The 27,298-nt window shown below is 38.2% G+C and overlaps 1 protein-coding gene and 1 pseudogene across 1 annotated transcript in view; both read right to left on the bottom strand.

Moving 5' to 3' along the window:
- LOC125260970 (NACHT, LRR and PYD domains-containing protein 12-like) overlaps positions 1 to 17,645 on the bottom strand; it is a 76,179-nt gene extending 58,534 nt beyond the window's left edge. The window contains exon 1 of the mRNA XM_048179515.1: positions 17,547 to 17,645. The gene's annotated coding sequence lies outside the window, so the exon portion shown is untranslated. The remainder of the gene's footprint in view (positions 1 to 17,546) is intronic.
- A 1,218-nt stretch (positions 17,646 to 18,863) lies between these two features.
- On the bottom strand, positions 18,864 to 21,813 carry LOC125260977 (annotated as a pseudogene).
- Positions 21,814 to 27,298: the final 5,485 nt, after the last annotated feature.

The following is a 27,298-nucleotide window of genomic DNA, read 5'->3' as shown; positions in this document are numbered from 1 at the left end:
GACACGACGCTTTACGCACGTGAAAAACACGATGGCGCCCCCGGTGGCTAATTTCTTTAGAATTTCCCACAGGCCTCTAGGGCTGCGAGTCAAACAGGCCCAGCGAGTTTCGTTCTGATCGGCCTCCGTTAACCTGGTCTGATTGATGCTCAAAGTTCAGTGGCCGATGGCATGTTTTTCGAGATGCATCAATGTCCTCATAGACAGTTGTGGCCCCTCGGACGAAGACACTGCACAACAATTTTCAAATCACTTCGACTAATGGTGAAGTAGTCATAGCTGCTTTCATGTTTTTTTTTCCCAAGTGGCCAGTTGCCACATCCTTTTTCATGCGACCACAGAACGAGCTCTTACATAGGTGTGCTGAGTTTGGTAAAAAATATCTCATTCCGTTCATGAGTTATAGCCATTTTAGTAAAAGTGGCCCCACCCACTTCAAACGTTTTGCCGCCCCTTAGGGACCGTGAATCAGAATTTCAACTTTTTTCTGATAACTAATAACAATCAGACTCCAGAGAATCTCGCTGTACTGGTTTAGGTCAAAAACCTAGGACTAGTTCGCAAAAGTCATTTTTTCAAAAAATCAAAAAAATACCCGAAAACTTTGAGCCAAGGATTCCAATGATATAACACACTTGAGCCTAGGCCTAACGGCTCAGGAGTTATGAGCCATTTCATACTTTTGACCGCTGTAGCGCCCCCGTCAGGCCGATCGAGCGAGCCTTGTTGACATTGTAGACAGTGTGAGTACTACCATCCCTCAAAGTTTCAAGTCTCTATGACTTATGGTTTGGTCTGCCTGATCACTTTTAGGGGAGAATGCTGATCCTTGGAAAATTTAACAATTACAATAGGGTTTCAGTGCTATGCACTTGAACCCCTAAAATTGCACAATACACAATCTTCCAGCCAGTGGTGAAGTCAGAATGTACATATAATTGTCCTAAATCATTGTACTTTAATGGTAAACTATGTGAGTGACACTGTGGCACAGCATGATTTTGAACAGCTGGAGTCATATTTGGGTGCTGCGGATGGTGTACCTACAGCCATTCAAATCAATGTGTTGAACTGTAAAGACATGGTACTGCGCAGCACTTCTCTCAGTATGTGACCCTCTTTACGCTTTGTTTTGCTAATGTTTGAGGCTCATTTTAGGGAAAGTAGTGATTGCATGCAAAGTGACAGAATATAATTTATGAATCATAAATGGTAGATTTTCACATGTTAATATCTGTAAAATAAGTAAATTTGCCAAGTTTGTTTAAATTAACAGTTGCAGAAATGAGTAGCCCCTTGATTAAATTCAACAAATCTGCAATATTCTACAACCTGAATTCTGGAAATGTTGGGATGTTTTTTTTTTTTTTTTTGTATGATTATTTTTATTCACAATAGAACATAGATAACTGTTAAACTGAGAAATTTTATACTTTTATCCACTAAATGAGCTCATTTCAAATTTGATGCCTGCTACAGGCAGATGCCAACTAAAGCTCTATCATGCACAAAGGAAGCCATATGAGAACATGGTTTTGAAAAGAAGAGGAGATGCTACACCATGGTAAACATGCCCCCGTCCCAACAATTTTGAGACCTGTAGCAGGTGTCAAATTTGAAATGAGCTCATTTAGTGGATAAAAGTGTAAAATTTCTCAGTTTAAACATTTGTTATTTTATCTATATTCTATTGTAAATAAAATATTTGCTTGTGTGATTTGAAAGTGTTTTAGTTTATTTGATTCAAATTTAAAAATCATCCCAACTTTTCCGGAATTCGGGTTGTAGTACTTAAAGGGTTAGTTCACCCAAAAATTAAAATTCTATAATTAATTACTCAACCTCATGTCGTTCCAAACCCGTAAGACGTTCATCTTCAGAATACAAATTAAGATGTTTTTGATGAAATCTGAGAGGCTTATTATCTCCCATAGAAAGCAACGTAATTACTGTCATTCAAGGTCCAGAGTAGTAAAAACGTCATTAAAATAGTCAATGTGACTACAGTTGTTCAACCTTAATGTTATGAAGCCACAAGCAGGGGCGGATCTAGAAAATCATTTATAGGGTGGCAAAGGGGTGGCATGAGGTCTATGAGGGGTGGCAACACCAAAGCAAGTGCCCATGCTTAGTTTTTGGAGATTTAAGGCCTGACATACACAATTGTGTTCACAAACATTGCATTACCAGAAAGTAGTCCTCTATATACTGTTTAAAATTTAAAAATAAATAACAAGATTTCAATATACATCATGACACCAAGTCAAGACACTACAGGTCCTTCTCAAAAAATTAGCATATTGTGATAAAGTTCATTATTTTCCATAATGTAATGATAAAAATTAAACTTTCATATATTTTAGATTCATTGCACACCAACTGAAATATTTCAGGTCTTTTATTGTTTTAATACTGATGATTTTGGCATACAGCTCATGAAAACCCAAAATTCCTATCTCAAAAAATTAGCATATTTCATCCGACCAATAAAAGAAAAGTGTTTTTAACACAAAAAAAAGTCAACCTTCAAATAATTATGTTCAGTTATGCACTCAATACTTGGTCGGGAATCCTTTTGCAGAAATGACTGCTTCAATGCGGCGTGGCATGGAGGCAATCAGCCTGTGGCACTGCTGAGGTGTTATGGAGGCCCAGGATGCTTCGATAGCGGCCTTAAGCTCATCCAGAGTGTTGGGTCTTGCGTCTCTCAACTTTCTCTTCACAATATCCCACAGATTCTCTATGGGGTTCAGGTCAGGAGAGTTGGCAGGCCAATTGAGCACAGTAATACCATGGTCAGTAAACCGTTTACCAGTGGTTTTAGCACTGTGAGCAGGTGCCAGGTCGTGCTGAAAAAACGAAATCTTCATCTCCATAAAGCTTTTCAGCAGATGGAAGCATGAAGTGCTCCAAAATCTCCTGATAGCTAGCTGCATTGACCCTGCCCTTGATAAAACACAGTGGACCAACACCAGCAGCTGACATGGCACCCCAGACCATCACTGACTGTGGGTACTTGACACTGGACTTCAGGCATTTTGGCATTTCCTTCTCACCAGTCTTCCTCCAGACTCTGGCACCTTGATTTCCGAATGACATGCAAAACTGAGCAACAGTCCAGTGCTGCTTCTCTGTAGCCCAGGTCAGGCGCTTCTGCCGCTGTTTCTGGTTCAAAAGTGGCTTGACCTGGGGAATGCGGCACCTGTAGCCCATTTCCTGCACATGCCTGTGCACGGTGGCTCTGGATGTTTCTACTCCAGACTCAGTCCACTGCTTCCGCAGGTCCCCTAAGGTCTGGAATCGGTCCTTCTCCACAATCTTCCTCAGGGTCCGGTCACCTCTTCTCGTTGTGCAGCGTTTTTTGCCACACTTTTTCCTTCCCACAGACTTCCCACTGAGGTGCCTTGATACAGCACTCTGGGAACAGCCTATTCGTTCAGAAATTTCTTTCTGTGTCTTACCCTCTCGCTTGAGGGTGTCAATGATGGCCTTCTGGTCGGCAGTCTTACCCATGATTGCGGTTTTGAGTAATGAACCAGGCTGGGAGTTTTTAAAAGCCTCAGGAATCTTTTGCAGGTGTTTAGAGTTAATTAGTTGATTCAGATGATTAGGTTAATAGCTCGTTTAGAGAACCTTTTCATGATATGCTAATTTTTTGAGATAAGAATTTTGGGTTTTCATAAGCTGTATGCCAAAATCATCAGTATTAAAACAATAAAAGACCTGAAATATTTCAGTTGGTGTGCAATGAATCTAAAATATATGAAAGTTTAATTTTTATCATTACATTATGGAAAATAATGAACTTTATCACAATATGCTAATTTTTTGAGAAGGACCTGTATATGAAAAACTTCAACAGATTCTAAATGAGTCTGACCTTGTATCACTAAAGGAGATGAGCAGTTTTATTAATATTACTCAGACTACTTTGATGGTTTAAATCACATGTTTTAGTGCAAGTTAAAGAGTAACAAAACAATTTTTGAGTTTTTGTTATTAACAGAGGTGGGAATGTCTGTGTGTGTTCACCCAGAACACCAGCAACTGCATAGCAAGAGCCTAGCAACCACCCAGAATCTCCTAGCAACCACCTAGCAACACTTTAGCAATCACCCAAAACATCTATATTCTGGCCTAACTGACCAAAGTTTTTACGGTTTTTAAACAAGACTTTAAATTGGCTTTATGACAAGCCAGCATAAATTTGTCTTTCAAACATTTCAGGCTAATTATTGTTTTTCTTGATTGCTAATGCACAATTCATGAAACAATTCAACATTTTCTCACAACTAAACACAATCTCAAAATACACCAACTTGAACAAACCTCAAACTTCCAGGTCAAAATAAAATGTTCTAGTCAAAAACTTATTCTTGTCTGACAAAATCAAACTTTGGCATCAGATGACACACAAAACTTAACAAATACACAAACTACTGCACTGCCCAGTGAACACTAGTGAGATCAATTCATGTAACACTGTAACAATAAAACCTCTTACTGGGATTCAGGAATTATTTTGCAGCTCAATGTCTACTACACCATACAAAAATACATTTACAGATGCAGATACAGTGAATACAGCAATGAACTTTTGGAAGGACTTTTTTCTTTTTTCTTTTTACTATTATAAATTGATCTTGTAGTAGACGAAAAGCGTGAAAAAATAAGAATGAACTTGGTATGCCACACAATACAGTATACTGTCAATTGCAGTAAAAGTAAATTCAGCATCCTCTGCACATTTGGACAAATTTCATTACAGTATACTATAGCAGTGTATTGGTCTTCTGACTTAAGACTAAACCCCTGTAAATTATTCATTCAGCTCTCTCTCAGATTTTGACTGGTGTGTCATCAGTTTTGCTACCAAATGTTGTCATTGTTAAACATTTTGAGAAATGTCTTTGTTTTGAGAACTGGACGAATGGTTTGAGAAACTGGGTTTACAATCACTTATAAGTGATTAACTTATAAGTCACGTTAGCAATCGAGAAAAGCTAAAATACATTTAGATTCTTACCTAACTCTGCTATTAGTTTCTGTGATCGGGATCTTCTTATTGATTTCATGTTACTGTTTCGTGGGATGACAAAAAGAATGTATCCATGATGAAAGTGGAGCGGGCGGTCGGTGAATCAGCTCGCCAAAAATTACAAAAAATGAATCTCAGACATAATTCAGATGGGATTACATTTCTCACGGGACTTCTGAGTTAACCGGGAAGCAGTCATTTTCCGATTCGCAAACAAATATGGGAAAAAAATCGTAAGTGAACTTGGCTGCGCTGTGTTTTTGACTGTCAAAGAACCGGTTCATAAGAGTCATTTGTTAATGAAGCGGACTACACTGGGCACGCTGCGTGTGTGTGCAACCGTCATGCAGTTTATTGAAAGACGTGTTCTCTTGAAATTATTTTGCGTTATGCTGACTTTTTTTTAGGTCATCACATTAAAGCGCCGCTGCTGAAAAGCAGTACTTGAAACACTGCTTACATTTATATTTTATTCTGTGGTAATCTTGGGGTGGCAAAGCTTTTTCTTAGGGTGGCAGATGCCACCCCATGCCACCCCGGTAGATCCGCCCCTGGCCACAAGAATACTTTTTGTGTGCAAAAACAAAACAAAAATAACTTTATTCAACAATTTCTTCTCATCCCTGTTAATCTCCTACAATGTTTACGTTGTAGAGTATTGGCCAAAGCTGATCATGTGATCAGGATGATGCAAGCATGTGATGCTAACGCAGGAGTCGGCCAATAATAAGCCGGTGTTCTGACGTAGAACCTGGAAGCTCTGGACGTAAACAACGTATGAGAATGACAGAGAAGAGAAGATATTGTTGAATGAAGCCGTTTTATTTTTGCTTTGTTTTTGCCAGGGGCGGATCTAGACCTAGCGGATCCTAGAATTATCACAGAATTAAATATAAATGTAAGCAGTGTTTCAAGTACTGCTTTTCAGCAGTTGCACTTCAATGTGATGACATAAAAAAGACAGCATAATGCAAAATGGCAAGAAAACACATCAATCAATAAACTGCATGATGGTTGCATGCGCACAGCACGCTCAGTCCGCTTCATTAACAAATGACTCTTATGAACCGGTTCTTTGTGAGTCAAAAACACACAGCGCAGCCAAGTTCACTGACGAATAGTTTTTCCATTTGTTTGTGACTGAAAATTACTGCTTCTCAGCTAACTCAGTAGTCCTCTGAGAAATGTAATCCCATCTGAATATGTCTGAGATTCATTTCATAATTTTTTTTTGATGAGCCGATTCTTCGACAGCACGCTCCACTTTCATTGCCAACATAGTGAAACATAATGAAATGGAAAGAATGAGTAGAAATGATCCATGAATATGTTCTTCCTGCTTCTGATATTTCTGTTTACTTTATGAGGGAAGATAAATGATTCGCTGTGATAGTTAATAACTGCTGATTTTGTAACCACTGCAGAAATATGTTCATCTTCAGAACCAGTTAAAGCAGGGCCGTTTCAGGAAAACAAATGAAACCGGTTTGTGCTGAAAGTCTGTTTACAGCTGGAGGGGTTTCCAGAAAGAAGCTTTATGTCTCTGGATCATGTTTCAGGGTTACTTTACTTCAGATAAACGTCTCTGAGATTCAGAGGTTTTCAGCACATGCACAGAAGCACAGATTATGTGTGAATTCATTATAATCATTATTATGATGATATAAAGCTATTCAGCCTTTCCAGTCTCACACTTCATGGATCTAAAACTGAACAACAGTGTTGTAGTCGAGGCCAGCTCACTCCAGTCCGAGTCAAGACTGAGTTTTCAGAGAGGTTGGGGTCCAAGACAAGTCCACCTAAGGTTGAGTCTGAGACAAGGCCTGAAGAAATCTTCAAGAATATGTAAAATGATTGGCGGACACAATAAAATTGGCACCATACTCAAACAGCACATCAACTATATGACATGTACATTGTATTTTATTTACTCAATGATACTGGTTTAAAAAGCCACTCTGTGTAGCTGTTTTTATTCTGAAATCTGTTTGGAAGTAGTTTGTTTCAAGTTTGTTCAGTTTTTACAGTTGCTAACATCCTTTTGTCCGATCTGTAGTCACATTTTCAACACTCTAAACTCAATCCGCACCTCATCCGTCTGTTGTGATCATTAACACAATTCATATTGTTTTCACACAGTAGGTTGTTTGCAATCACGTGGTTCTGGTGACATGCGAAATTAATGTGGAGGGCAAGCAGTGAAAATTAGAATGGAAGAGATGGAGAAAAGCCCTTTCTGTGCTGGTTTAGAAAGGGATAAACAGAAAATCACAACATGTGTTGGACGTGATCCTTGTGTTATGAAGAGGAATGATTTTCCACTGAATTGAGAGAATTTCCTGCCATCGAGGAGGAAGATATAGAGAATGTGAAGCTGCCGTCACGCCGCGTTCAGCTCTAGTCTGGGTTTGTTTATATCTGCTAGTGACGTCAGGGGCAGTATTTTGATTTTCTGTCGTGATTGTGAAAAATGTTGCCATTGTAGGTAATTTATGCTGCATCGAGAACTGCAACAGCAGCTCAGAGAAAAACTGGACACTGTGATACAATTTTCACCTTTTCTACATGTAAAAACACTAAGAGAATCAGATGAGAAGGTGACAGGAAGGCGTCGGATAGAAAATCTAGTAATTTCACTGACTGAACCCACTGAATATCACTCATAAAATAATCACATAGTGTTTTTGAAAGTTTTGTATTTGGTTTGGTTTAATAATTCACATTAGGCTACATTTGCAAGTCAGCTTGTGAATGAGTTTAACTCGCAGGCAGCCACTTCACAACCGTTCACAAGCTTCATGGGTTTGAATTTGGTTGTCATTTTTGAAATAAATACAATAAATCGGTGTCTGTCATAGACTGTAAAGAAAGGTGTCTGTCCGCTGAATGCCCCTCCGATTCTCCTCCATGGTCATATGGGAAAGTGAATATGTACAAAGACAACATTAAAACTACAGCTGATGCAAAACACTATTAAAGGTGAGGTAAAGTTAAAAAAACAATAAAAGTTACTTAAACTATGAAACCTCCTTGTGGTTTAAATGACGCTAAACATATGATTTTTGAGTTTGTGATAGTGATTCCTATATAGAAAAATCACTTCATGCCCTCCAGCCTCATTTCATGCCACAGCAATGACGTCATTCTCAAACAACCTATAGACAGTCAATTAACATGTTTATAAAATGCTTAAAGGGTTAGTTCACCCCAAAATGAAAAATCAGTCATTAATTACTCACCGTCATGTTGTTTCACACCCGTAAGACCTTCGTTCATCTTCAGAACACAAATTAAAGGTGCTACAGAGGATGTTTTGTTTTATACATTTTTGCAATATTACTTGAAACTGTCTTTACTAACTGATAAAAGACTATTTATTAGGTGCACTGAAAGGAATAATATTAATATACATCATCTGTGCACGAGGTAGGGCCTTAAAAAATGGGATGAAACTCAACATTTACGTGAGATGCGGCTGTAGCGATATGTGGGAAAACAGTTTGAACAACAAACTAGATTGCAACAAAAGCTCAACGTTTATTAACGGAGGGAATAGACAATAGTAGAGCTGCACGATTCTGAATAAAAAGAGAATCACGATTTTTTGGTTTCAAATAGAGATCACGATTCTCCCACGATTCTGAATATACAACCAAACAAAACATCTTACTAGAGGTTCTGACAAAATATAAATTGCTGGAAAATGTTTGAATGAATTATTTAAAAAATGGTTTTGAATGAATTCAATGACTCATTAATGAATACTTGTTTCATTGCTGGATGAATATCAGTGTTTTTGAATCTTTTGAATTAGGGTCAGTGACAAATATGGTGCGGCAAGATGAGAAATTAAAAAATCTTTTAAAAACCTGTTTTAAAAGCATGCATCAGGTACGTTAAAATGTATATATTGTGTCTAAGTTGATTTTATGTTGATAAAAATGACATTTGCACAATTTTTTACTAAAGTTAAGAATGAATGTACCTAAAAATGTCAAATGGTGTAACCGCCAAAGAATGAGAAATATTAAATATGTTATCCACATAGATGGCATGTAAGCTCACTTATAGAAATATATACTTCAATTTAAAATATCAAATGAAAAATAATTTTATTAGAGTTATCTCTAAATGTAAATTTTAACGTGTTTTTGCAATATTTGGTGGGACACATGCTGAAAACACATTTGTTTTCTAAATAATCTTTGACAAATTATTTAAAATTGTTTAAAGTCATGTTATTACACTAAACTAGATGATAACATTTTATTCCACATTAATTTTTCTGTAAATAATTATATTTTTTATGAAAAATACTGGTTATGCCAATTGACACAAACCAGTTACACCACCTGACCATGTTACTTCTACAGTCAAAGGCCATTGTTTGTTGAACAAATTGACACTGAAAATCAAGCATGACAGTCAGCAAGTTAAGTTAAGTGGTTTCAGTGATGAAAAACAACATCTGACAACAAGAAATAATCATAGTAATGAACAGTGAAATCATGTCTCATATATTTTACAGTTAAAGGGTTAGTTCACCCAAAAATTAAATTTCTGTTATTAATTACTCACCCTCTTGTCATTTCACACCCACAAGACCTTCGTTCATCTTCAGAACACAAATTAAGATCATTTTATCTCCCATAGAAAGCAACGAAATTACCCCTTTCAAGGTCCAGAAAGGTACTAAAGACATTGTTAAAACAGTCGACGTGACTGCAAAGGATCAACCTTAATCTTAATGGTTCAACCTTATTATGAAGAGACAAGAATACATTTTTTGTGCAAAAACAAAACAAAAATAGCATCTTTATTAAACTATTTTGTCTCTTCCCTGTCATTCTCCCATGCTGTTGACATGGTAAACACAGTGCAGAAACTCCAGGTTTTACGTCAGAACACCGGCTCATTATTGGCCGGGCCCTGCGTCAGTCTCACACGCATGCGCTGTGCTGATCACGTGATCAGCTTTGGCCAATACTGAGCTGGCATTCAGACATAAAGAAGGAAGGCTTCACTGTGTTACTGTGTCACCTGCGTGAGGATAATGACAGGAAGAGAAGAGATTGTTGAATAAAGTCATAATTTTCATTTTGTTTTTGCGCACAAAAATTATTCTCATCTCTTCATAACATTAAGGTTGAACCACTGCAGTCATGTTGACTGTTTTAACAATGGCTCTACAACCTTTCTGGACCTTGAATGTGGTAATTTTGTTGCTTTCTATGGGAGATTAAAAAAAAAGCTCCAAGATTTCATCAAAAAATACCTTAATTTGTGTTCTGAAGATGAACAAAGGTCTAACATGTGTGGAACGACATGAGATTGAGTAATAAATGACAGAAATTTCATTTTTGGGTGAACTAACCCTTTAAGGAACAATATCTGATAACAAGAAATCATCAAAGTGATGATTTCTTAAAAAAAAAATATCTGATAGCAGGATTAGAATTCACTGGTGCTCTGTGATGAGCCACTGTTTCCTTGCTTGAAACTATATCGATTTATCTATTGGGGGAAAAGGGGCTCTGTTATGTCGTTTTAATTATAAAATCTTAGAAATTTAATGAATTGTATGTTATAGATGTAAATTGTAGTCTTTGGTTAAATGCACAATATGTAAGACTTTTGGATTAAAATATCAAAAAAACACTTGGACAATTTTATATATTTTGTTGACTTGTGTACTTATATTATGCCAGATGTTTCCAAGAATGTTTAAACCTAGAGAAATAATAACCAGGACACGAGCCATGTCCGTGCGTCGCCTATCAATGACATGATACCCGCGTTAATCTCGGTTTCCGGTTTTATTTTGTCGAAACCACAGAAACACCAAAAACGCTTTAATATATTATGTGTTTTATTAGACAGGTGAGCAACTGTTTGGATACATTTGTCGACAGAAATCTAATCATATTATATAGCTAAACACGTTTAGTCTTATTGTTTAAATCTTGTTTTCTTGATTTACTGTTAGTACCATGTTTTACCATGCCTAATATGGATCTAGTTGACTGCAGTGTGCAACAAGTGTCTCATGGCAGCTGCCGAGCGAACGCACAGAGTAGCATTTTAACAAATTTGAACACACAAATGTGTGTAATATTTTAAAACAGAACTGCTTTACATCACATACGCTTGACCTGAAGAAGCAGAAGCAGCGACTGCGGCATAATAAAAGCTGTTGTCGATACGTTTGACGCACTTGTCTTTCATTAGCAATCACTCCATGATTTTATATTGCTTACATTTTTAAGTGAATGGAATAGAAATATTGAAGCTAAACATTTCAATGTTAAACATTAATGTTCTAAACATTAATGTTGTGCAACATAATTATATATTATTTTACTGAATTACAGAGCTTTAATAATAAAGTTGTGGATAAAGCACCACTTTCTCAAAAAAAATAAAACATTGAACATTTGAAAATAGTTCCAAATAGTAGTTTAGTTTATATTACATCTTTAATCAGCAATATGAACTAGTGATTTTGACTAAATTTGCCCCTAACAGAAAGGCTTGTAATAGAAGTCAAATGGTGTAACCGGTTACACCATTTGACATTTCAATTTAAAATCAAATTTGACAGGTATTATCATGGACACCTATGTAAGCACATGGCCTTGGTGGAAATATTTCAAATGTAATTTTTAAAGTCAATACACATTTTTATAATAATGATGAATTATCAATGTATTCATGGGGTCATACCATTTGACATGTATACCTAAGAATACCTAACCATACCCTAAAAATGTCAAAATATCTCATATTTTAAAGACAGTTACTAACCTTTGCATGCAGCATTTAGTGTCACCAGGGGTCCCTCTTTGTGATATAATTTCCTGTCACATGGGTTTCTTGCACAATATTAACAAAATGGCTCCTTGAATGGTGGTTACACCACCTTGACACTTCAGGAATTTGACTTGACTCCTATGATTCCCCAAATTATTTATAATATTCAGAACAATGGTGTTAAATTTATTTTTATTTACTATTAAATTGTTCTAATGTAAGATTATGCCAAACTAGATAATATGGTGTTTTATTGAGAATTTCACCTTTTTTAAACAAGATCTATTATTTGGTACTAAGTTTTTACGGTTACACCACATTGACATTTTTGCAATCAATCCCCAAATATTCTCTCAAAATTGATTAAAACCAGAAATTTTAGACTTGGTCCTCAAAAAAGATAATGTATGTAAGTAATTTGCTAATTTATTTTGCAATTTTTACCCTTTTAAATTTAACTAAAACTATAAGGACACAAAAAAATGAGCGTCACGTCATTGACCCATTAATGATTCAATGACAAATACATTTTTTAACAGTCAGTTGTCGCCACCTAGTGGAATTAGATGTAATTGATACTGGCTCTCTCTGGCTCTGGCAGCACGAACACAGATTTGAACGTTACAGTGTGATTTTGTCAAGATTTAATAGACGAATCGAGATTGCGATCTCTTTACGATTAATCGTGCAGCTCTAGACAATACAATAAAGACTTAAGAACAAAAGACATTTGAACATTAGGAAACAATAAAACAGAAGAGAAACAATAACTGTCGACCCAACCCCTAAACTAACTACCAAAAGAAAAACGTAAAAACAAAACCGCAATCTTGGGCGTATGCGACACCTTAACTAAACTACACTACATGAAGAACAGAAACACAATATCGGCGAACACCCTTCCATTACCTGACAGTCAAAAGAACCGCCTGCCGTATTCAAACCACCGTCAATAGAGTAGTTACGCTGGAATTTATAAGGTTAATTAACAGTTAAATCGAAGTTAACACTCGGTAGTGTCAGGCGACTGCAGAAGACTCAGAGGCGAAGAAAGAGTTCATAATATTTAATCAGTCTGGGTGTGTGCCTCATACGTCCTGAAAAGTGAAGCTGCGGGCTCTTTGATCGCCCCCTGGAGGCTGGATGCAGTACAGGTCATAAACCCCGCCCTCTCAATGCAGACGAATGAGACTTAAGTTAAAACATAAAAATAAATTATGCTTCAAATAAAATTTTCCGAAAGATGGTTTTGGACATTTAAGGTAGTTGTTATCACGCTGATTTATATTCAATTGTTCGTTTTTGTTATAAGTTTAATTTTAGCTAGCAATTTGATGCTATAAAAACGGGGCGTGTCGTCGTGATTCACAGTTGATTGACAGCTCGTCTGAGGACTGTCGGAGCTTCGAGGGGAGTTTGAAGAAAAATAAATAACTATTAATTTTCAGTTTCTGTGTTATTTCACACCGACAAAATGAGCCGTTAAGCAGTAAACTGTACTAACTGACCTACAGGATCTGACGGATATCTGAGCTTTTCTCGGTAACGTTAAATGTGGGCTTCATGAGCTAATTAATAAACGTTATTAGTTAAGATAACACACCTAACGTTAGCCATGACGGGATAAAAAGCAAGTGATCGTTATCTGGCAGTTATAATTATTTTTATGGGTATAAAATAATAATTAGCAGGATAAAACTAATGATAGCCTACTCTAATTAATTATAGAGCACTGTCTACAGCAATCGATCTCCTGTAACGTTAGTTTAAACATTTTATTTAAAATGGCAGGACCGTTTCTGACGATTTAGAGTTGTTTCTAGTGACATATTATATTGAGTTCATCTACTGAATTTGCTGTTTCAAAAATATTATTGCTCTAGAAACAGAATAGCCTATTATTTTACAGGTAGAATTTTAAATTGTGTATAATTTATATAGCCTGTTTAAAGTACATCAATGATGACGCAGCCGTCTGGGCGGAAGTTTGATACCGCGACTCCGCCTCCGGGCTCCACTGACGAGTCTTTCTGCTCATGCCCAGGTTCCAAACTTTTTTTTTTTTTTTTTTTTGACGTTTTTGCGTAACGTGTCAGCGCCCATTGGCGTCCGTTTTGGCTTCAGTTCAATGCAATGGAAGGAAGCGGCGTCGCGTCGTCCATCTTTTTTTACAGTCTGTGATTCAGTCCCACAAACAAACAGAATCAGTCTGCCAGGCATGGAATTGAAGCACGCTGCAGCTGGTGAACAAACGCGGACGCGAGCGGCAACGAGGACCAGCTGACACAAATGAAAGAAGAGCAGAGAAGGAAAAAAAAAAAAAAACACAAACACTCAAACCTGGCTCATGACAGGCTGGTTCGTACAAGAAGAAATATTCACATTTTAATATAGGTCAAACTAAATCAAGTGGTTGGTCCTGAAGTCACTGACAGCGGGAACACAAAAGAGTCTGCAGACAGCGTCATCTAAGCTTACACAGCCTGATCAACAAACAAACTCACAGATCTGCTGTCTCAAACCACACAATAAACAGCTCAACATCATGATAACTGGACTTTTTCATGTCTAAAGGCACAGAAGACGAGTGAGGGCCGAAGACAAAACGTTCACTGCAACACCGTCAAACGTATAACAGAATAACCCAAGAATAACTCAAAAGAGAGAGAAAAAACAACAAAATACAACACACGTGGGACATAACAATACTTATATTGTAATAAATAAGGTTATTATTTTAGATATCAGTGAAATTTAACAATTCTCGATTCCATTTGAGACCTAAAACTACTAATATAAATGTCACAGATTATTAAAGACAAGTAAACAGTCATTAATAAAAAGAACAAACAATTAAATTACAAGCAATAGCACAAATAAATAAACTCAACAGAACAAAGAAACAAATGAAATAATCAGTGTGTTTTTCAGGAAGGTCTAACAGTAGAAATTGAACAATCAAATGTAAAATACTGCATATAATCTTCACGGTACAAAATGAATAAAGGTTCATCCGTATTAAAGCTACAAAAGCGTTATTCAGTGAAGAGCAGGAGTGATTTTATCTTTGTCTTTTGTGGTTTGATTAAAGGGTCAAAGACGAAAAAAATGTGTTGTCCGAAGGCCATTAATTTAACATAAAAAGATAAATATGTGTAAATATAATATTAAATCACTTAACTCTTACCCTTCTTTAGAGCCAGAACTATTTGTGTTGCAAACTAATAAATTAAGGGAGTAATTGAGCTCTAAAGTGTCAAAATGTCATTCAGTGTAACTGTCCGGAGTAAATTATAATGACAAAAGTGTTTTTAAAATGCAGAAATTCATCCTAAAGATATAAATGAACACCATGGCATTACTGTGCTGGTGTTTGCAGATCATGTGACAGTGTGTGACATCACAAAGAGGACCCACTGAAGAGCCTCTATCTGTGAGATAAAGTGAGTAAATCTCTGAAATATGTGATGATTTCACTGTTTCACCCTCTAGTTGTAACAGTTCTCTGTCACATTAGTTCCCAGTAGATTTCCTAATGTCATAGCTAACCCAATCAGTAGGGGGCGATCTGTAGACTGAGTTGGCTGACTGCCTAAAAGGGGTACAGAAGAAGTATTGGGCAGGAAGTAGTGTGCTAAGCACATGGGATGTTTTCTCACCTCTGTTTACTGTCGCCCTGATTTGAGGAACAACTTGTTCCTATTATCAAATGTAAGTCAGAATCTGACTATGTATGTATGTAGGGTTTGTAAATATGATTTTGTTGGGGCTTAGCATCAGACACATGTTTGTTTATTGTTTGTTTATATGCAGAGGGTTTCTTGTGTGGGAGGATCAGCACAATTTCAAACAGGACCTAGACCAGGGGTGTCCAATCCTGCTCCTGGAGGGCCACTGTCCTGGAGAGTTTAGCTCCAACCCCAATTAAACACACCTGAAGCAGATAATCAAGGTTTTTAGGCATACTGGAAACTTCCAGGCAGGTGTGTTGTGGTTAGTTGGAGCTAAACTCTGCAGGACAGTGGCCCTCCAGGACCAAGTTTGGACACCCCTGACCTAGACCAAAGGGACTAATTGTCTTCGTTCATCCAACAACTGCCTGCTGACCATCTCATTAGCTATGGTCAACGACTGATGAATTGTTTGCTGATATGGATATTTATCACTTCACTTGAGGACTTTTGTCTCACACATTCAACTTTGAGGACTGATCTGTGGCCGGATACCACTTATTGCTGTATCTATGAACTGATGGACTTTCCAACTGATGGTGTTTCCTAGATTGTGGTGCTGGAATAGACATGTTGATGCTGATATATTGCTCACAATATGCATTGAATACACATGGGTCATTAAAATGTAACAGTCTGTGTGGTCCCTCAAAACCTATTTATGTAGCATCGAAAAGTTAGGTGTTACATAGTAACCTCTGGAACAAAAGCACACTTCTTTCAGTTCGACGCAGAGAAGACACTTTTAGTGTTATTATTTTATAAAAAGCTATATAGCTTTTTATTAAATATGAAACTTAAGGATGTTATATTATGCTGAATGACAGTGGCTTTGTTATTCCACATTTTCAGTATCTTACAACATCTAAATTCATACTTACTCGCTGTATGAAAACTGAATATTAACATATTTTATGGCATTTTAAGGTATTTCAAGGCACATTATCTTCATACTGTAGATGCCATTGTCTAATTATACCTGCAGTTAAGGTGAACTGATGGATTATTTTAGTTAATATAATATTACACTAAACTTGATTATGAATTATATTCGATAATATCTGCTTCATATTTGAGACACATTTGGGAGTGTTGGTTTACCTTTTAAACTTTAAGTGTTATAACCTACTACTGATGGACTATTAATAACATTAATGGATGAAATCATATTCTGTTCCAGTGTCATAACTATCAGATTTTCATTTTTTAGTTATTATCAGAGAAGAAAGAAGGATGTCAATCCTGATCATCCACCAATCCACACAAGCACACAATCTGATGCTGGAAACACCTGATGTGAAAGGACCTGTCGTGATGTTACTTTGAGAAAGATATCAATGTTTTGTGATGATTTCTAGGAGGTTTTTTGGCACGATGTTTCTGAATGTTTTGTAATAGCTTTGTTTGAAATGTTCAATGCTGGTTTAATCCTACATACATGAATGAAATTGAACCTCTTGCATCAGATAGAAAATCCATGTTCTTTATGTGTGTGGATCCTGCATGGATCATCTCTCACATTTCTAAACATCTTCTCCAGTTTTTACACAGTTTTATAACTTCAATAGCTAAAGAAAAACACTATTGCTGCTACTAATAACAGTTCATATGATCAGTGCTGTTATTGCTGAAGGACTCACATTTACAGTAATCAGTATTTTTAGGATTATCGTTATCTTTTTATCGCCCACACAACATTATTTATCTTCTCTTCAGAGGTCAAGTTACATCACCTAAATATAGCTTCAGAAAATATCTTTACGGTTTTGATATAATCTGGATAAAGATTAGAAAAGTGAAGACGCAGATCCCGTATTATGTAGCTTCATTTCCGGCGTCATCCATTCATGGTCGTCAGTGTTTGTTGTTGTCAGTGAACAAGAGTGTGTCACGATCATATAAACACACAGAACAGCATCATATAACAACATGACACGATATTAAATTAAGCTGATAACTGAACTTACCGTCAAACTCACTGATGTTCGTTCAGCACCGACACTAATTCAAGCTCCAATCAAAACGAAACAGAAACAAACATCTCTCAGTGAAGACCTGAACCGGAGCTTGATTCGTTTAGACATGACCACGTGATCTGTGATGTCAGAAGCAGTGTTGCCAAGTCCCCGGTTTTCCCGCGGGATTGGGATGCTTATCACTGTTGCCGCGGGTCGAAACGAACCCAAAAAACATGATATTTAGCCTCTGGAATTTTACCAGGGGAACCCCGGTAAAAACGGGATTTTAACTCCTGAATGCGATTTACCGGGGGACCTCCCTAAAACGCCGTTGGGCTGGTTTTGTTGTGAAAATCTGGCAACCCTAGTCCGAAGTTTCGTTTTTGCACACAACCACGTACCTGCTTCATATTCTGTTTCAATAGGCTTGTTTGAGATGCTCCTATGTTGCTATATGAAAATAAACATAATGAACAAGACACCCAAAGTACTTGTTATTTATTTCCATTCAAAAGATGTGTGTATCACTCATTTCAACTTTAATTACAGACATGTTTTTTATATATATTTTTTATAAATGACAACAATCACAAAGCCCACAGAGAGATCACACTGTCAGAGAGTTTGGGAATATTCGCACATTATGTTTACACATAAAAATATGGTTTTAGAGTTTTAAAATCAAACATTTAAAAAAAACAGATCAATACATCACGGTTACAGTAGAGGCTATGGGCCAGGACAGTATCATGTTATTAACTTAATTCAGGATCACTTTATGTGATTAATTAGTGTAATGGATCCTTCGGGCAGTTGTGGCCTAATTGTTGGTGAGGTTAGAATGGTAACCTGAAGGTTGTGGGTTTGATTCTCAATGCCAGCAGGAAATGACTGAGGTGCTCTTGAGCAAGACACAGAACTCAAGTGTGTGTGTGTGTGTGTGTGTGTGTGTGTTCACTACTCTCTGATCCTAATGTGTGTGCACTAACTTGTATGGGTTACCATCCCTTCACGTCACTTTCACTATAATATGGTGAAATATAAAACATTCATCACATGTATCTCATAACATCAGTGTATGTCATAGTTTCATGGAGTGTCTTAGAAATGGTAATAAGAAAGGCTAAATCTGTGTTTAGTTTATATATGCATCTCTGAGTGATTCATTAACATCTCTGTGTGTCAATGAAAAATGATATAAACTCAGTTATCCCTGATTTAAAGAGAAATAAATGTGTAAAAGAGGAAATCATTATAATCAATCGTAGTCTAGGAAGGTGGGAAAAGCCTATACATAAAAATAAAGTCGCAGAATATTTTCTTCAGTTAGATGATCCCTAAATCCCAGCCAATGGATGCTCCATTTCTGAGGAGTCTTTGTTTTCCAGAGCGACTCTGAGCTTCTGCCAGAAGACCCTGGTGTCCTCTCCGGGTTCAGGCCAGCTGAGATAGGTCTTCTTCTGGATTAGTCTCTTCATCCTGTAGTACGGAGACAGCTGATGTATGCTCCAGGAACACCAGGATGAGAACGTCTTTTTTCTCATCAAAGAGACGGAAACTAGCAACCCGGATCTCTCGGGAACACCACTCACTCTCCAGGTAGTGATGGCTAATCACACAGATGGTTTTGCAACTACTATAAATGCCATTAACAATATTCTTTCTCTGCTGTTTGTTATCATGGAGGAAAGCAAGGAGAAGGTAGTAGGCATAAACAACCTGCCATCTGAGGAAGTGAAAGAGAAAAGAGCCGAGAAGGGTCATTGACACTAGTGTGGCTGTGGAAATGAAGCAGAAGAGCCCCACATCTACGTTACATGAATCCACATCCAGATCCAGGAGTCTGTGTCCTTTGACTTTGTCTGGGTAATTGCACGTGAGCAGAACAGAGAAGAGTGGCTGGTCGCACACTGAATCCAAAAAAAGACTAAGGTCTAGAAAAATACAAAATTTATTATATAAATTGCACGGTGCAATAAAGTGCAAAGTGCACGTGAATTAAAAACAGAGGAGCAGACGTTTCAGCAATTTGCTATCCTCAGTGCTTAAGATGCAACAAACAATCACCCTTTTTCTAGAAAGACAAGCAATTCAGAGCCATCAGCTTAATCCAATTATCACAATCATCAATTAGCACCAATAACAATCAATTATCACAGGTGTCACAGCAAGAGTGAGTTCATAAGCACTCTCGACTTCGGTGTCATTGCTGCTGACGGTCCAGTTGACGAACCAGGCGTTGGTACAGTCACACGAAAGATAATTTCCTCGCAGATCAAGGTAAATCAGAGTCGGCAGAGACCGGATCAAGGTCTCGTTAATGATGGATAAGGCGTTCTTGCTTACATGCAACAGATGCAGTTTACTGAGATTTGCGTCGATGAGAAAGTCCAAAGATTGCAAGCCAACTTTGGACAGGTGGAGTGTCTTGAGGACCCAGAGGGGCAGAAATATTCTCGTAGTGAGTGAAAGGAGTTCATTCCTGCTGAGATCCAGCTCCCACAGATAAGGAGTGTAAGTGAATGTGTCTGGATCTAAAGAGTTTATATTGAGATTCTCTGCTTGAAGTTCTTCCAAAGACCTCAGTCCCTTGAAAAGGTTTGAGGGCAGATTACGCATTCCTTTATGACCTTGGCTAAAAATGTTCAGAGTCTTTAGCTTTCTCAGATGTTGATAGGGTGGATGATCAAGAGGCTTCTGGTTGTCATATGAGATATAGTTATTGTTCAACAGAAGGGTTTTCAGGTTTGGGAGTCTTTTATTGAACCCCGAGAGAGCTTGTTTGATTGCAAATTCAGGAAAATTAAATTTATCAATCCATCGAAGGACCCCGCTTCAATAAATGAGATTTGATTGTCTGGAAGAGACAAATTCTTCAGGGATTTTAAGGACTCAAAATCTCCTCTACGGACCGTGTCCAGCTTGTTATTCGCTAGATCCAAAATCGTAAGTTTTTGAAGATCTTTTTTAAAATATCCATTGAGAACGAGTCTGTTAGATCCAACCATTAGAGTTTCTAAGACTTTCAGATCTTTAAAAGCAAAGTCCTCAATAAAAGATATATAATTACTGTACATATGAAGGGTCCGTAATTGGGTTAAGTTGGCAAAATCAACATGACTTATGCTCTTTATATGGTTAAGGGTGAGGTCCAAAAACTGAAGACGTGGCAGACTGCTGATGACCGCAGGAACGCTGTTCAGTTCGTTGTTGGACAGTACAGCTCAGTTAACTGTGTGCAGAACTGCATCTCGTCTTTGGATATGGATGTAATGTTGTTCCCCTGCAAGCCCAGAAATCTCAGAGAAGAAATCAGACAGACGTTCCTCATCAAAGCTTTCACCTTTACATCCCCCAGAGAGTGTAGCCTCAGGCTGGCCAGAGAAGAGCTGAAGGTCTGCAGGAGATCTGTGATCTTCTCCACGGGCAGCTGTATTCCACTTAGATTCAGATGTCGCACGCTTTGAAGATAGCTTCTGTCCTGCACATCCCATGTCATGTTTTCAGCAATAGAAGCCAAGACCAAATTATCCAGGTGAGGGAAAATATCTGCAGTGACACTGAACACTTCTGAAATAAATCCAGGACTTTCAGTCTCAGAGATATGTTGGACACCTCCGAGGTCTGAAAAGAGCTGAAGTTATTGCTCCCAATGTGCACTTCCTGTAATTGAGGTCATGAAAAGAGCGGCTGAACTTTGCTTATTTGCTTCAGATGATTTCTGGACAGATTTACTTTTCTTAAACTGATCAGGGGTGAAAATGCAGAGATGTTGATATTTGCGATCAAGTTGTCATTTAGATGCAACACAGTGAGATTTCTCAGATCCTGAAACATTCCTCCAGAGATGTCTATCAGTTTGTTGAAGGCCAGATTCAACTCCTGCAAAGCCACCAAACTGCTGAACGCTCCGTCCTCCACTTCCCGGATCCTGTTGTGTAGTGCAATAAAACTTTTAAGATTAGACAGATGAGAGAAATACTCCTGGTGTATCTTCTGTATGACATTGTCAGAAAACGTCCAGATATGTGGCTTTGTCCGGTATATTCCTTGCTATAAAATGCAGGTTCCTCTTATTACAGAACACATTTATGTTTTGTGCATATTTCAAAGACCCTCTGACGGTACAGTTCTTTACTGAGTATCCATTGACCAGATTCATGAAAACACAGCAGTGAAGCAGCCATGAAGTCAAGCAAATGAAGCACATGATTTACTAATTTGTTCCCGCTATTTGCAAAATCGTAACCATGATTTACCCATTCTTCCTGCTGATGCTTCATGTTTTATTGGTTGTACCAACTTTTGTCTCCTTAAAGGCTGGCTTTTATGGTTCGGTAGCTTATAAAAACTTAGTTATGGGTTTTTTAGCTTGTTAGCTGTACACCATGTCACATAGCAGCTTTTAGGCATTGTTCTGTTTTTTGTTATATGTCAGAAATGACAAGGAGGCAGCCTCATGCAATACAAAGTCAATGGCCCCCCCCCGGTGGGCGTGGCCTAAATGCGCTCTGTGTCTATGAGTGAGCGATGGAGAGGAGGAGCCTAAAGGAAAACCCTGCCCTCTATTCAATGTTCAGTTTCACTTGGAAATACGTCACAACACTGGAGAAAACTTCCGGTTCACAGGGACTGTAACTATTTCTTTCAATCAATTTCTAAATTGTGTGCATGATTAACTATTTTGTCTTGCGAATTATTTAGCCTACTATTTTTTTCCTGCATGTGAAATAAGGGGCTCCATATTTAACATAAAGATATGACAAAGATGCGGTGACGTCATGGTCAGAACAACAGGTTAGAGACGAGGCTCCGTCAGAAAAAAGGTAGAAAACAGTGACAACTGCAGATACATAAAGCTTTCAGGATAAAAAATAGCCAGTGAACAAGATGACTACCACATCAAAAACGAGAAGACAAGGAAAACCAGGACATTTGAAAGAAACTGACAATAAATCACCGAGCACGAACAGCGCTAGCCGCGAGGAGCAGGTAGCACATGAGGGTGAAATGTCTTTGATACAAGAAATGAGAAAACTTTGCGAAGAAAACAGTTAGGGACATAAACGAACAACAAAGACCCTTGAACGCTTGGAAAAGACTGTGAGAGATATTAAGGAGCAGCTCAGTGACCACCAGCAGAGGATCGGTGAGCTGGAGTGAGCGATGTGGGGGCAGAGCAGCACCGTGTGATACGGTACCTGTTTCAACATGAAAAACAACTCACAGCTGTTTGTGATGATTTACAAAACAGGCTAAGGAGAAACAACCTTCGATTATTTCAAATACCAGAGGAGAGTGAACATGGGGACATGGTTGCGTTAAAGTACTGACGTTACCACCTAATTTGGACATTCCTGATATCAGGAACAGCTTGTGACTTGGATCAGTGGAGATGAGGAAGCAAAGTGGACTCAAATGGAGCAAGGGGAAGTTAAGGGCGCACAACTGTCTGCCCTACCCTTTATGGATCTAAAACATGTCAGTAAAATGAAGATTGACAATGAATGGATAAATCATACAATAAAGGTATGGACAGAAGTGAAGAAAACGCTTAAGGATGTTGGACAATTTCTCGAGCTATGGCCATAGTGGGTAATGTAGATTTTCCACCTTCAGTGAGTGATCATGGTTTTAGGAGATGGGCAGTTAAAGGCCTCTTTATTTTTAGTCAGCTCTTTAAAGAAACACACTTAAAGTATTTCACACAACTTCAGGAACAATTCGATCTTCCCTCAAGTGATTTTTATAGATATTTGCAAATTAGGCATTACATTACAAACCATAAGGAAAAAGAAAGACTTGTCAAAATCCCAAATGGCACAGAACAATATTTTATTACAATTACAGAAAAAACGTCTCCCTGTCGGTAAACATGTTTCTCATCTTTATAAAAGATTGTTAACAGACATGGCTGGAAACACTTACAATATTAAGGAAAAGTGGGAAATAGAAGCTAATACAGTAATAGAGGACGAGTTATGGGATAAACTCAACCTGGTCTCATGACGAAAACGTACCAGTGAGTACATATCGCTGCAGTTTCGCTCTGAAATGTCCACTGAGCGGCGCCAAAAGCGTGTTTTTTTTTGTTTTTTTTTGCCGGAGCAGATAATAGGGTGAATGCGGTACGTTTTTATGACCTTGCTTTTTAGACGAATCGCCGCGGTTCTCGTTTTGACATTTGCGCTCCGTTGCGTTTTAAAATAACTTCCCACCGACGCTACGCCTAAACCTACCCGATAGTGTTAACAAAAGCAAACGTGACGTAAGAAGCGTCCGTTTTTCAGCTCGTTTAGATCTCTCTTTGAGCTCTTTTTTCTTTCTTTTTTTTTTGCCCCAGTCAGTCGACTTTCACGGGATTCGTACCCAGGCAGGGGGAGTGGACTCCTCGCCGTAAGTCCAACTCCGTATCGGCCGAGCTACCGAGCAAGCTTGGTTACGGCCAAAAAAAGCGAAACGAGTCTTTACGAATCCATAATCCGACCCCGGCCGGCGTCGAAACCGTGCGTGAAAACGAGCAAAAGCGCTTATCGACGTTTTACCGGCCTCTAGCGTTCGTTTCTGTCGGAAACTGCAGCGAGACATACTCGTCGGTACGTAATTTTGTGTCTCGCGAAAACGTGCCCACTGGTACGTCTCTCCTATGAGACCAGGTTGGATAAACTCTGTTATAGGTGCCATAAGGGAATGAACAGTCAACAGTGGAAGGAATTCGACTGGAAAATTAAAATACGTTATTTTCATACCCCTCTGGTTATTTCAAATTTTGTAAAAGACCCCTCTGCAGCTTTATGCTGGAGACAATGTGGTAAAACAGGCGACCATACACATATATTTTGGGACTGTCCAGTAATCCCTGCATGGGAAAAATATTAAAGAAGAGATGGAGAAAATTGTAAAAAGAGAAGTTCCCTCAAATGTACGATTTTTCTTACTGGGTGTTATATCAGTTGATGTTTTCAATGCTGACCAAAGATATATTTTACGTGTATTACTACTAATTGCCAAAAAAACAAACAAAAAAAAAACATTACTGCTAATTGGAAGTCTGTGAAATCACCAACTGTAACTGAATGGAAACAGAGACTAAAACAGATTTACATGATGGAAAAAATGACTGCATCATTACAACTGAAAACTGACCTTTTTAATCAGAGATGGCACATGGTTAAAGAATATTTAAATTTATAAATTAAAAAAAGTTTGTTATTGTATCACTTGTCTCAGATAATGTTCTTTTTGTTTTGTTCTGTGAAAAATATAAATAAAAAGATTTCTGGTACACATGATCTTTAATGTGTCTATATTAATATATGAATTCACAGTTATTCAGTTTTGTCGAGTGTGGTCATAGAATGAGTGACAGGTGGGATAATACAGGATTTCCAGTTTCAGTTGTTAGGGAAGCCTGAAAATGTCACAGTGACAAAGTTACAGTAAATACTGCACTAAATTAAAAGTTCAAATGCTACAAATTACAGTATTGATGTTTTAAATGCACTTGCACTAATATAATGTAACGGTGTGTCACCACAGGCAAGAAGAAAGCAAGTTTCCAAATAACATAAATAACGCATAAATGCTTACCTATCACCTATACTTTAAAGTGTAGCCTATATGTGGCCGGATAATGTTTGTGTTTTCTACCAAATTCCATGGATGATTCTCATAACTGCAGCTTATTCGATCAGGTATTGCGCCTTGTAACGTGCTTTTTAAATAATAATAATTTTCATATATAATTCTACATTCATTGGCGTCCAGATTATCCTTCACATTCCCTTAACGCAGGGTCATGATCATGAGTTGGAGTGCCCCGCCAACCCTGCCGCCGCCGCCGCCCAGGCCGCCTGCCCTGCCGCCGTCAACCAAGCCTTCTGTCCTGCCACCGTCGTCCAGGCTTTCTGCCCTGCTGCCACTGCCCTGGCCGTCTGAACCGCTGGAACCCGCCTGGTCAGTTCCTCCAGCACCGCCCTGGCATTCAGCCAGGACCCCGACCTTCTTAGAGCCCCCGTGGTCTGTTCCTCCAGCTCCACCCTGGTCCTCCTCCAGTCCACCTCCCTCCTGAGAGTTGTGTTTTTTTTTTTTTTGTTTTTTTTTTCATGGAGCGTCTGGTAGCCGCTCCGTAAGGAGGGGGTACTGTCATGATCATGAGTTGGAGTGCCCCGTTTAGCCACCAGAGGGCACTCCAACATGGACTTTTGTCACTTGTCTTAACTGCAATTCCCATAATTCACTCCTGGACTCATTAATCTCGTTCATTGCACTCAGCTGTTTTGTGTTTGTTCATTAGTGTCTGTCTATTTAGTCTCAGTTGTTTCTGTCCTCAGTTGTGGTTTGTTGTAATTGTTACGTGCACTTTCGTTACCTCTGGTTTTCTGTTTTGTGGACTGTTATATGGATTTTGACCCTTGCCTGTTCCCTGGATTTTGACTTTTGGATTACCCTACAATAAATGCTGCAACTGGATCCTTAACATCTTGTTCTTGTGTGCACCGTGACAGGTGGGGAACGTCCGGCCTCCGGGCCTTATACGGCCCACGAGACAGTTTGATCCGGCCCACGAGTCAATTAAAAATAAATAAGTAAATAAATAATAATGATAATTGTAATCATGTAACCCAGGCTGCGCCGGCGCTGCTGCTGCTCTAAGCATGACCAGATGAGAGAGAAAGAAACCCTCTGTGAGAAAACGGATATAATTATTATGTTATTATATTATGTAAGTTACAATATAATTATGTTATTGCAGTGATGGAAGTGTTGCAGTGATACAGTGGTGGAGCCTGGCTGGATGTTAGCATGATGATGCATTGCTAAAGAGTATCTAACACAGTCTTTTTTCTTCTTTAATAATTAAGATGATGTTTTATGAGCTCAGATTACGTCAGCGTTACTGTAATAACTGGTGAGATTGACCATTCATAACTTTAAAAACACAGCTGTATTTTGGTTACCTCAAGTATCAGATTTTTGAAGGCAGTCTGAGTTGATCTTCCATTGACCAGCTGGTCCAGGCTTGGATTAGCTCAGATCAACTCATTTCCTTGTTGGACCAGCTTTGATCTGCTCATGACCATCTTAGAAGAGCTTGGACCAACTTCGACCTGTTTATAACCACTTTATGACATGTTCCAGAACACAGCACCCCAGCAGCAGCGTTAGCCAGCATGGGACTTTTTACAAGCATAAAAACACAACTTGCTACATGTATGATCATCATGTGAAAATGTTCTTCACACTGTTCATCACAAGATGCCTGGGTCCACACTAAAAATGAGCAGATCATGCAATGTCCACATTTCAGAGGCTTGAAAAACCTGCAAACACTGCGGGCAAAAATAAGACAAGAAAAAGGCAGAAAATCAATAACAAATGGGTCACAAACATGAATTTCTGCAAATGTTCTGGTAAGCCACTATATTAAATTCATTCAAGTTGAAGCGTGATGAACTCTATTAAAGGGAGAGTTCATGTAAAGCTGAAATGTGTTTTCAGAAAGAAATCTCCGTCTTCCTCTGGTTCTTCACACACAGAGCTGCTGCGTCCGGCTCAGTGGATTGATCACATGTGTTGTGTTGTGTATAAAAGTGTTTTCCAACAACATTTATAGCACATGAAGACAGGTGGAGATGAAAGAAAAAGAGTCTTTATATATGATATGTAACACATGTGAATGTCAGATTTAATTCCATCTATATGCCTTTAATTTTCTCTCCATCCATCCATCCATCCATCCAGCATTGTGTATGTTTGAA

Source organism: Megalobrama amblycephala, unplaced genomic scaffold (genome assembly GCF_018812025.1).
Source record: "Megalobrama amblycephala isolate DHTTF-2021 unplaced genomic scaffold, ASM1881202v1 scaffold216, whole genome shotgun sequence".
NCBI classification, from domain to species: domain Eukaryota; kingdom Metazoa; phylum Chordata; class Actinopteri; order Cypriniformes; family Xenocyprididae; genus Megalobrama; species Megalobrama amblycephala.
Note: the sequence above shows the minus strand (reverse complement) of the source record. Positions and strands in the feature narration are given on the sequence as shown.